This window comes from Mauremys mutica, chromosome 4 (genome assembly GCF_020497125.1).
Source record: "Mauremys mutica isolate MM-2020 ecotype Southern chromosome 4, ASM2049712v1, whole genome shotgun sequence".
NCBI lineage: Eukaryota > Metazoa > Chordata > Testudines > Geoemydidae > Mauremys > Mauremys mutica.
The window spans coordinates 142,488,861-142,501,214 of NC_059075.1; the positions used below are offsets into that span (position 1 = coordinate 142,488,861).

The 12,354-nt window shown below is 46.9% G+C and overlaps 1 long non-coding RNA gene across 12 annotated transcripts in view; it reads right to left on the minus strand.

The window, feature by feature from the left end:
• The window catches only part of LOC123369539, a 42,842-nt gene that overhangs the window by 22,442 nt on the left and 8,046 nt on the right, over nucleotides 1-12,354 (minus strand). For 7 of the 12 annotated variants that reach the window (XR_006579078.1, XR_006579077.1, XR_006579081.1 and 4 more), the window contains 2 exons: nucleotides 697-1,686; nucleotides 145-220 (listed from right to left, as the gene is read on the minus strand). This is a non-coding gene — a long non-coding RNA (uncharacterized LOC123369539). Of the gene's footprint in view, nucleotides 1-144; nucleotides 221-696; nucleotides 1,687-3,810; nucleotides 3,898-6,640; nucleotides 6,739-12,354 lie in introns of all 12 variants that reach the window. The other 5 variants (XR_006579079.1, XR_006579083.1, XR_006579082.1 and 2 more) reach the window with 5 other exon arrangements.

The window sequence follows — 12,354 nt, forward strand, 5'->3', positions numbered from 1 at the left end:
GCAGAGTGTCTATCATTTGGCCTTTCCAGAGACTATACTGCTAGCTAGAGAGTAGCTGTGATCAAGCAGAAGTCTACCTCTCATTAATATATATAAGGATCAATCAACATAAATACAATCAATGAGATTCTGGAGTGCTCTTACTTAAAATGTCGGGGCCCCATTCTCGTCTCACATTGATGCAATTCATGAGTGACTCTGCTCCAAGTCAATGGAATTACTGTAGTGTAAAATTGCAGCAAAGGAAAGATGAATCAGGCACGATGTTTCCTGTTATGCATTCATCACAGTGCAAGACTTTGGTGCCAGCATTGTTATCTAATGCTTTGTCCCGTGCAATTTTAAAGGGTCTAAGAGATGGAGCTTTCCACACGTCCCTAGAAAGACTATTCCACAGCCTAGAAGAGTTGCCTGTTAGTGACTTTTTCCAGCTGTTCAACTTGTGTCCCTCTCTTATGGTCTGTCTATGCAGGGAGTGGAAGAGAGGGGTATTTGTGCTGGTGTAGCTATTCCAGTGTATACCCCACTGGAGATACACTGCACCAGTACAAATGTCCCCGATATAGACAGGTCGTTAGATCCCCGGTGTCCTTTTATTTATGTCCGTATCACAAGCAGCATTAAATAGCACCCTGGTTGGCATTCACGGGAGAGATGCTCAGGACTAATCTATGCTTAAAAATTAGATCCACCTACCTGTGCTGCGAAAAATTGCACACGTTGAGCACCACACTTAGGTCAACCTAGCCTCTGTTGTAGCCCTGGCTGGGCTGACAGATGGAGCCTTCCATCGACCTCGCTACTGCCTCTTGGATGCACAACTTCAATGGAAAAATGTCTTTTGTCGATGGAAGAAGGGTCTGCACGACGGTGCTACAGTGGCGTAGTTGCGGTGCCACCACTGTGCTGCTGTAGCAGTTGCCGCATAGACATGGCCACAGTAATTCATAGACCAAGACACTGAATGACCTGCGTACCCCACGACTTGCTCCCTCTACGCCAGGCTTGGGGAAGTGTCTGCCTTTACTGTGCCTGTTCTGCCGCCAGTGCATTTCATTCTCTAGGGCTGAAACCCCAGTGCCTTCCGCCCACACTACAATTCCCTTCCTTCCTTTTTTTGTTTTGTTTTTGTTTTTAATAAAAAATCATGCATTGAACATCCTGCATCCTTGCGGGCCCCGACCCCTCCATGCTGAGCATAGCAGAGCCTGAGAGAGTTCACTTTCAATTCCACTCGCTGCAGTCACTAAACGGATTACGTTTCTGCTGCAGTCAGTCCGGAGCGCTGCAGCAAAGCTGGGGGGAGGGGGCGCACGGGGCCTGTGAGGAGAGGCGGCTGCACGCTGTGTAATGTAACTGTATTCAATACTTGGAAAGCGGATCCTCTATGAGTGAGTGAAGGAGCTGCTGAAGGTGAACCAAATAGCCTTGCTCTGTGGAGAAGTGTGCTCTGAGAGTCTTTATTTATTTGCTAGCAGGAAAAGGGAGGATGGCTCCATGGTAAATGACAGATGCAGCCCAGCTCACCTCCATGCCTTTCCCCTCACTGGATGGGCGAGAAAGGTCAGAGCTTCATTCACACCCGCACGTTCATCTGTATTCAGCACCACAAACCAGGCCAGTTAGGAAGCACGCAGATCAGACCCTGTCGCCCCCACAAGGACAGTCCTGAAGCAACTGCTTTTCCTGTGTGAAATGGAAGAGAAGAGTCTCTCAGAGGGAGTGGAAGTGCAGTAGCCTGAGGGCCACTGGCCTTCTTGCTGGCAAAGCTTACCCACCCACAGCCCAAGAACAACATCCTTGCCATCCAGCACGGCAGAAATGTGCTCCAGCGGTGCAAAATGTAGCCCAGGCCCTCTGTGTTCTTTGCCTCTCTCCCCCTTGGGAAAGGAAACTGGCCCTGGTCCATTTCCTGCCTATTGCATCTCCGAACCATGAACAGAGCCAGTAATTCATTCATGACTAAGACTGGCTCTGACTAGAAAAGGCAGTGCCTTCTCGTGTCTGGAGCAGAGCACTCGGAGTCACAGCAGCTGCTCCCAGCTCTGGGATGGAGGGTGCTCTTGAATTAGAGCAGCCAGAGATGGGAGTCAAGACTCTTAGCCCTGGTCTACACTACGAGTTTAGGTCGAATTTAGCAGCATCACATTGATTTAACCCTGCACCTGTCCACACGACAAAGCCTTTTTTCTGACTTAAAGGGCTCTTAAAATCGATTTCTGTACTCCTCTCCCAACGAGATTAGCACTGAAATAGACATTGCCGGGTCGAATTTGGGGTAGTGTGGTCACAATTTGATGGTATTGGCCTCCAGGAGCTATCCCAGAGTGCTCCATTGTGACCGCTCTGGACAGCGCTCTCAACTCAGATACACTGGCCAGATAGACAGGAAAAGGCCCGCGAACTTTTGAATCTCATTTCCTGTTTGGCCAGCATGGCGATATGCAGGTGAGTGCAGATCTCATCAGCAGAGGTGACCATGATGGAGTCCCAGAATTGCAAAAGAGCTCCAGCATGGACTGAATGGGAAGTACAGGATCTGATCGCTATATGGGGAGACGAATCCATGCTATCAGAACTCCGTTCCAAAAGACAAAATGCTCAAACATTTGAAAAAATCTTTAAGGGCATGAAAGACAGAGGCTATAACAGAGACCTGCAGCAGCGCTGAGGGAGGGTTGACTGATGACATGGCTTACAGGGATTAAAAACAGCAAAGGGGGCAGGTTTGCATCAAGAAGAAACATACGCAACTGTCACACAGAATGGCCCCCTCAAGGATTGAATTCACAACCCTGGGTTTAGCAAGCCAATGCTCAAACCACTGAGCTATCCCTCCTCCCACTATTCCAGATAGGACTGAATTTCCATTAAACTTTTCAAGGTGCCCCTGACAGACCTCACCAAAACGATTGTTGGCCGTTGATTTCATGGAAGGACAGAGGGAGGGAGGGGGGAGCAAATGAATACAAAACAAATCTGGTCTCTTTCTTGTTTTGATCCACTCCATCTCTCTTATACGTCTTAGGCTGGCAGCAGACGGTGCAGTACGATTGCTAGCCATCGTCGTCTCCTGGCTGCTCGCCAGAAGACGGTGCAGTACGATTGCTAGCCATCGTCGTCTCCTGGCTGCTCGCCAGAAGACGGTGCAGTACGATTGCTAGCCATCGTCGTCTCCTGGCTGCTCGCCAGAAGACGGTGCAGTACGATTGCTAGCCATCGTCGTCTCCTGGCTGCTCGCCAGAAGACGGTGCAGTACGATTGCTAGCCATCGTCGTCTCCTGGCTGCTCGCCAGCAGACGGTGCAGTACGATTGCTAGCCATCGTCGTCTCCTGGCTGCTCGCCAGAAGACGGTGCAGTACGATTGCTAGCCATCGTCGTCTCCTGGCTGCTCGCCAGAAGACGGTGCAGTACGATTGCTAGCCATCGTCGTCTCCTGGCTGCTCCCCAGAAGATGGTGCAGTACGATTCCTAGCCATTGTCGTCTCCTGGCTGCTCGCCAGAAGACGGTGCAGTACGATTGCTAGCCATCGTCGTCTCCTGGCTGCTCCCCAGAAGACGGTGCAGTACAACTGCCGGCAGGACTGAATTTCCAGGAGACGAAAGTTAAAAAGAGAATGACCTTGGAGTCACTCCCATTTATGTCCAGGCGCCCCTGACAGACCTCACCGGGGTCTGCCAGGAGCACCCATGTCTGACTAGGCGCCCCTGACAGACCTCACCGAGGAGACGACGATGATGGCTACCAATCATAATGCACTGTCTGCTGCCAAAAGGCAATGAGCTGCTGCTGTGTAGCAATGCAGTACCACGTCTGCCAGCACCCAGGAGACGTACGGTGCCGGTGAGCTGAGCAGGCTCCATGCTTGCCGTCGTATGACATCCGCACGGGGAACCTAGAAAAAAAGGCGAGAAATGATTGTTTGCTGTTGCTTTCATGGAGGGGGGCTGACAACATGTACCCAGGACCACCCGCAACAATGTTTTTGACCCTTCAGGCATTGGGATCTCAACCCAGAATTCCAATGGGCAGCAGAGACTGCGGGAACTGTGGGATAGCTACCCATAGTGCAATGCTCCCAAAGTCGACGCTGGCCTCAGTACTGTGGACGCACTCCGCCGAGTTAATGGTCTTAAGTGGGGACACACACAATCGACTGTATAAAATTGATGTCTAAAAAATCGACTTCTATAATTTCGACCTAATTTCATAGTGTAGACATACCCTTAGGTTCAAGTCCCAATTCTTTCTAAGGTACTTCTATGGGCCCCATCCCCATAGTCTCCCAACACTGCAGGGAGGGAGGGAAGTGCTGTTATTAACAGATGGGGAACTGAGGCACAGAGAGACAAAGTTATTTGTCTATGGTCATGCAGAAGAGCAGGGAAGTGAACCCAGCTCACCTGAATTCTTGGCTAGTGATCCCACCAGATCATCCTTCAACAGAATTCCCATTTTTGTCGTGTTATAAAGGGCAAAACTAGTAGTAGTTCCATTACCGTTATTTTAGGGGGGGACCTTAGTCTGAGGCCTTAACAGCTCACTCTCTTCACATTATTGTTCGTCATAACTGATGTCATCGCTGTTAGCAGAGGAAAACCCTGCACTTAAAAAGGTGAACTTAGCAGAGGACAGTTGGCCAAATGTGATAGGGTGCTGGTGTGCAGATCGTGTGGAGGGCTGGTGTGCTAATTAATAGAGAACACAATGGATTAGCTCACTCTTAGCTCATGGTACAGCACACTCGTGCACTAGTAGGTGGATGGTGCTGGGGCTCATGAACAAGTTAATTAGTGGTGCTGTGGGATAGTGGATCGGGGCTTTAGCACTACTGCCCTCAGCTCCAAGTGGACTTTGTCACAAGTGTGAATGTGATTGTCTCATTTTAGTCCATGAGGACACATGTGCAAGGTACAAGGCCTCCCACACCAGATTTCATGCTACTGGCAAACTTGGAATGAAACAATAGGGGATGTCATAGGTCAAAATTCAGGTGCACAGATAGAGCCATGCAGCGGACATTTTCACAGCACCTACCTATGGGGAGATCAGCCCTTCTTTGGGCATTACACCTCAATGGAAAAAAAAATGCAAGTTTCAAGAACATCTGTTAGATGGTTATGACAAGCGTCCCGATATAGCAATGGCAAGAGATCCAATGCCCCAGCATGGTATGAGTCAGAGGATTATTGACATCTGATTGGAGTTTATGCAATTGCGTGGGTGTGTCTGCTAGATAGTAATTTGGGTGATAGGAAGCGTTTCTGTTTGCCCATAGAAGGGCAGATCAGTGTCACAGCTAGAATATCAATTAGATGGATTCAGAACGGCAGAGATAGCTATATTGGCTGGAGTCCTGTGGTAGCAGCAGATGTGTTGCATGGGAGAGAAATCAGCATGGACATATGCTGTAGAGTTAGTACAAGGGAATCCTGATTGCCTCTGCCTGAAATGCTGCATGTATTTTTTCCCAGCTATAATATATTCATGGTGATAAAAGCTGTTGCAGTGAGAACCAGTCAGTCAGGTACTGTATCTTAATGCATAATAAAATGCAGCCAATAAAATAAGAAGATTAAACAGCCTGATATATCTTTGCTGTATTTGAGCTTTAGTTTTGCAAATGCAAATGAAGCCTTTTAAAGGCACGGTAACTGAAGATTTAGCTTCCTGCCTGCTTATGAGCCGGTGGATATCATGGGGTCCCTGAAAGTTGGTGTATTTGATGGGACGAGGCCCCAGCTTGTCGGCATAAACAACTCTAAAAGCCACTGGAAAACAAATCCCCCATCTGCAGCATATTTGTTCCTTGGGATGATGGTCTCATGAACACAGTTCTATTATATGCCTTACAATGACTCTGTTGCAGGACTTGTGGCTTGCTCACAATGCTATTGCCTGCAGCATAAAATATTTGTTGGAGTATTAAGCACACAGGGGGATACCCAGTTGCCTGCATGTATTTTGGTGGTGTCACCCCAATTGAGGTACCAGGTATTTCAAACACCCACTCACTTTGCATCAAAAAGATGGTCACACTGGGCCCATGTGCTATTAGTTCAATGACCTCGCTCCATTTCCATCGTGACATTAATGCCAAGAACTGGCACAACTGGGCAGATTCTGGGGCTGTGAGTGTGTGCCATGGAGAAGGAATTATCCTTTTATGTGGGTGAGGTGTGCTAGCAAGGGGTTACTAATGCGGTATCCATACTTGCATCAGCCAATGCTGTCTGTGCTGCACCTGGCCTATGGGCTTTAATCTCCATGGATGTCAATCCCATGTTTTCACCAGCACTAAATTCACATGCAAAAATAATTAATAAAAAAATCATCCTCTTCTCTGATAAGCAGGAGACTTTATTAGTTAATAGAATGAGGGAAACAGGGAACTGTATAGCAATGCGAATGACAAAGCTGTGCCTTCTGAAAGATCACAGTGCAGGAATGTTCCAGGTGTATATTCTGCGAAGTTTCATATACACACAGTAAATTAAAGCCCTCCCATGTCTCTGCTGTAGGAAGTTTAGGAATCATTATATCAGCTGAGCCATGCTTTGTAGCCAACGCCTGAAACAATGTTTATAATAAATGCTTTGTTACTTTTCTGAAATGGAAAAAAAAATCACTCAGCTCACAATTTCACATCAGCTGGACAGAGACACGAACTTTTCCCCAAAGCAGAAATTGAGTTTCTTCCTCTGGATTTTGGCTTGATAATCTTTTCTCAGCAAAGCTAGAGAAAAAGCAGCAACAACAAAAATGCATGTCTGAAGTGAATGACGAGTCACTAAACAAAACCATGATGGCTTGATACCCACTGGAGAAAGGCAATGGGAAGAGACCTATCAATCATCTGAAAGTAGGAGAAAAAGGTACCAATTCATTCACAATCTCGAGGACTGAACAACTTCTCTCAAGCCATTTTGATGCTTCTGCTTCTGTTCCTGACTGAAAGCAAGAAGCACAAGCCACAAAAGTTAAAATAAACATACAATAAAGTTAACTAGATGCACCTCAAGATGGAACCGACTCAATCAGGTTTGAGTTTTGGAGACAAGATAGGGCTCGTTCTCATTTTTATCCAATTAGTTTGTGTGTCTAGTATCTTTGGAAGAACTAAGACAATTTACAAAGTGAAGGAAAAGGCCTTGAAGCTTTTGAGGTCTAATTCACGCTTGTGTATGCAGGGAAAGTAACGAACGTATCCTGTGACTGGTCATGAACAGACCAGATCTAGGGTGATTCAAGTGTAAATCTTCTCATTTCAGACATGGTCTTTAAAATGGCCCTGCTTCAGTGGGCTTGAAGCGTCATTAAATGTTTCCTTATAATGTGGAAATCATTAGCAAACAGCCTTTTAGGAAGCGTTTTGTTTCTAGGTACCTTGATCCAGTTGTTAGTGTGACAAATCCTGCCTTGGGTCACAAGTTCAGCGAACTTGGAGGTTTACCCAAGTCACACCACCTCCAGCCAATGTAGCGTGACTGGCTGTCTCTTCTCAAAAGGCGCCCAGCACTGGAATAGCCAGGTTGCCACAAACTGGGATGAAGGTGACTCTAGAGAGTTGTGTGAGGTCCCAGAACTGGAATAGCAGGAGTGCTGCTGGTTAGGAAGAAGGCACATTTCAGGGGTAGGGGCCTGAAGTGAGGAGCAGCCTCAGGACAGAAGTAGCAGAAGCTGCTTGTCAGCACTGAGGTACATTGGTATTGCTGTGTGATGGCACATGGCAGGGCTATCTGGAGGTGCTGCCTATCAGGACTGAGATGCGTTGGGAGAGGTGCATGTAGGAAGCTTGCTCAACTTTTACCTCCATTATGGTTGCCTCTGTCTAGTCAATTGCTCACCCACATGCTGAAAAAATGTCAGTGCTAATAGCTGCAGTGCATGTAACTGAACCTTAGAAGGAAACAAGCAATCCGGCCTGAAATGCTGCACTGTGTGGAGTTGGAGAGAGACACAAAGGCAGCTCAATAAACTAGAAAGCAATGCAAGGGATGGCCAGCTATTCAGAAGCCCATCTACTGTATTTCTAACGTCATATTCTAGTGTGCTATCTTTCCTCATTTCTGTCGCTAAACACCGGGATGGTAGATGAGCTATTTTAAAATCCATCTGTTTTATTTAACAAACAGTTTCCTCTCCCAGCACTGCCTCAGCAGTGTGGTGAAAGCTAACACACCAGAATACGTCCAAAATGCAGCCACGCTGCTTTGCCAAAGGCGCTGCAGAAATGCACGTGACATGCTAATGAAAGAGGTTGTGGGTAACCTCATGGAGATTCAGCTACTTCCCCCTCTACTTCTGCTATGGGAATGCAGGTCAGCACACGGTGTGATAAGGTATTTTGGTACTATGAGCTGAGTTCGGCTCAGAGCTACAGTCAAGCAAACAATCTGAAGCCAACAGAGCTGCACCGGTAGAAGTGAGAGCAGAATTTGACCCTATGGATTTATTTTATTGATGTGAAAGCCTGAAAAGGTTTGGAGAATTAGGGACAAACCATCCAGCTGCTACTCTGGTAAAACTTCCACCTATTTCCAATTGATTGGGCAGGCCCTAAATTCAGTGGGAGTCGGATCTGCTCAATACTTCCCAGCTTGCAGCCTATTTACTGGGCAAGGAGGAAGCTGTTAACTCCAGTGAAGAATTCAGGATTTGGCTTACAAGTTGGGAGGATCTACGTTGGGCTTATTTTGTCAGATATTTCCAGCTCTTGCAGGTTCTCAGTAGTAGCAATGATGAAGGTACCAACATAGACCACGCTCATACAGCTGCAGGAGTTGTCACGCCCATGGGCTGGAATTTCAGGGGAGCTCAGCCCGCTAGCTGGGTGCTGAATGCCTGAAAATCTGGCCTGAGCTCAGCTGCAACCTGCTCAGAGCAGCTCCAGACAATGCAGTCATACGGGCAGCATCCCCCCAGTGCCCTTCCTACACTGCATGGACCCCCTTACCCTCAGAGCTGAACCCCTTCATGTATTCCTCTGCACAACACCCCTGTGAGGCAGGGAAATATTGTCCCTCCGTTACCGATGGGGAACAGAGGCAGAGTGAGGGTACATCTACACGGAAGCAGGGTGGTGTGATTCGTAGCTCGGGTAGACCTACCCGCATGAGCCCTGCTTGAGTCAGTGCTTTAAAAATAGCAGTGTGGCAGCGGGCACTTGGACTAGCCCCCCAGTACAACCAATCCACTTGTGGCGGTGGCTTGGGCGAGCCGCCTGGGTACGTACCGAGGATCTTCAGAGGGGCTGCACTCTGGGGGCTGAACCGAGTTGCTGTCGCCACCCTGCTATTTTTAGAGTGTGAGCTCGAGCAGAGCTAGTGCATGGAGATCTACCCAAGCTGGGAGATCTACCCCCCAGCTACAGTGTAGACAGTCCCGAAGTGGCTTACCCAAAGGCACAGAGACATTTTGGGGCACAGTACAACCCACATCTCTTGATGCTGCCTTGCCAAATGCCCTGACCACCAGACCATCCTTTTTCAGGAGGTGCTAATCAATGGTGAGGAAGCCTTGTTTTCTACCTGGTTAAATTGTTAACCACTCTAACCCTGTGTGTGGAGTTCAGCAGACAGTTTTCTTTTGCTAATTCCATACAGACTGTGAGAGGAGACACACACATACTGTGCTCTCTCTCATGCAGGCTGCACTTTTTTCTCTTTCCTGCTTCCTTCTCTTAGCCTAAAATCAAGGTCACCCTGAAGGAACATATCTGTTTGTCCTTTGTGGGGTGGAGAAACAGAACACAAATATTTATTATTGGCTCATCCTCCAATTGCTTCCAGAGCATGAAGCGCGCTATAGAAAGGCTAAGTGTTGTTATCATTTAAATTTAATTATAGAGGAATAGTTAATAGGAAGAGCTGTGAAATGAGGTTTTCTGAAACAGCTGCTTCGGGATGCGTTGCAGCTAACAGCACCTGAAGGAGCAGAGGTGGGGAGGCATTGCTGTTGCATGCCAGATGGCCACCAAGGCTGTGAGATGAATAATTCCTCCTTGGATATCACAGCAGCATTACATGAAAACCCACTTCTCTTATCCAGTTACCAGTGATTGCATTATTAACTCACAGCTGTCCTTCCTCGGTGACATCTGCCCAAACCAACCCCAGGCAATTAGGTCTCCTGCCTCAATTAATTTAGCCAGGTGCTAAATGCTCCATCTTTAATGCTCCTGGAGGATGGTTGTCAGGAGTGGAGGCAGAAAGTGAAGTAGCTGAGGCCTCACAATTTCCTTCTTTGTAATCTTTAGGTGCAGACACTGGTAAGCACCAGCTCTGGATCAGAAGAGTGACTTACATACACCTCAGATTTAAGAGAAGTCAGGCACCTCATCCTAGCTGACTGGGTTTACATTGGCTTGAACATTGTGGCGTTGCTCAGTTCCTGATTTGGCAAAGGACTCAAATACATGCTTAAGTCCCATGAAAGTTAAGTATGTTCTTAAGTGCTTTGCTGAATTGGGGCCTTATGCTGGTGCAAAGTGAGAGTGAACTGGTGCCATTTAATTTGTAGCATTTTATGTTGCCTTTGCACAAGTGTAAGTGACTCCCTTCAGTGCGAGGCAATCGGGAATCCAGCCCCTAGGTACTATTCCTGCTGTTATCCTGCTGTGTGTGCCCTTCAGAACTCAAGGGAACTGTTTGGGCCAGACCTTGTTCTCACATGGTTTCAGCTCCATTGACTTCAGAGGAATTATTTCTCTCATATGCTGGTGTGAGAAGAGAATGAGCTCTCTGTGCTTCAGCTTTCCCTTCGTAAAGTGGGAATAACAAGATGTCACCCTACCCCCTGGGAGAGGGAGAGAAGGCAGTGTGCAAGGAGAGAGGTGTGTCTGAGACGAGCACATGTAAAGTATGGTGTTTACGCAAACCGTTGCTGTTTTGTTGTTATTACTGCAGCCTCTGGTTGCATGAAATGAGGAACTTTGCTTCAAATTCAAACTGAAGCTCCAAAATTTTTCCTGAGGTTCATAAAATCTCACTGAACCTTTTTCTTTTTTTCTTCTCCACCTTTCCTCCTTCCCATGGTCACACTCCTCCTCACTTCCTGATTTCAGCTCTGATTGGCAACAAGAAGGCCGAAACACTTTCCAGATAGAAAGAGACCTTGTCAGGCTGTCCGCTCACAGGTAATGTTTTGCATCTCACGTTGTCTTTGAATATACAAAAAGAAGAGTTTGTAAGGTGATCATGGGTGGTGACATTAGATGCTGCTTCTTAGTAGCACTGTGTGAAGTTGAGTGAGCGAATATTAGGATCCAAAGTACGGTACAACAGGAAGTTGGTTGAGGGCAGAAACTGTATGTCTGCAACTGCCTTTGATCACTGAATCAGCAAACACAGTTTGATGCCAGATGAAGGAATAATATTTCTCCTTTCTCTATTTTGAACTTGGCATATCAGCCCTTGGACATGAGAGAATTTCTTCCATGACCCTTTACTGGTGTCAGAACTGCTCTGTAGATTTAGGGGCTTGAATCTCCTTTCACTCCTGATTCACACCAGGCAAATCCATTGACTTCAGCTGTGTTATTCCAGGTTACACCAGTGCAGGTGAGAGCAGAGTCAGGTCCAAGGATATATAGTAGTGAAGGGAACAGGTAGCTGGATTTATGCCTGAAGACGTTATGGAGAATTTGCAAAAAGATTAAGATTGATGTGTTGTCAAATATTGTATAAATGCCTGTTTCACTGTCTGCTGTGTTCTTGTTAATTACATTTCTATGAATGAACACTGGGCCACACCATGCCATCATACAGCCTCACACAATTCTTGCTGGGGGTGAGTAATTTTCTTCTTTTATGGATGAGTAAAATATTATTCATTTTCATTTACACCAGGTGTCAGAGAGAAGGGCAGATGAGTAGATTTTGTGCTTGGGCTGCTAAATTTTCATGGCAGTTTTGCGCCGCTGCTCATGTAGTCTCTCTCTCTCTCTCTGCAAAATTCTGTGTTTACAAGTATGTTGGGAGCAGGAGTGTGGAACAATAATAGCAGCTGAGTGGAGAGGCCCTGAGCCATCACATGACTTCTGGTGCCACAGGCAAGGTACTGCAGCTCTTCTTACCGAAAAGGAAAAGCACTTACTGCTGAAAGCAGCACGGGTGCAGATAAAGCAGGGTCTGGCTATGCCCTTCTGGGACCGCAGAGTGCTAGCATGTTATCCAGGTCTCCCACCAGGTGTTCTCATTCTAAATGTATTTTCTGGGATTTTTTGTTCCACTAAAGTCTCTAAACACAATGCTTTGTGAACTAGACCTCAACCTGAACAAAATCTTAACTATATCAGCATTTTAAGGCCTTGTGTTGTATGCATTTCACTTTGCCATACTACAGAAGAATG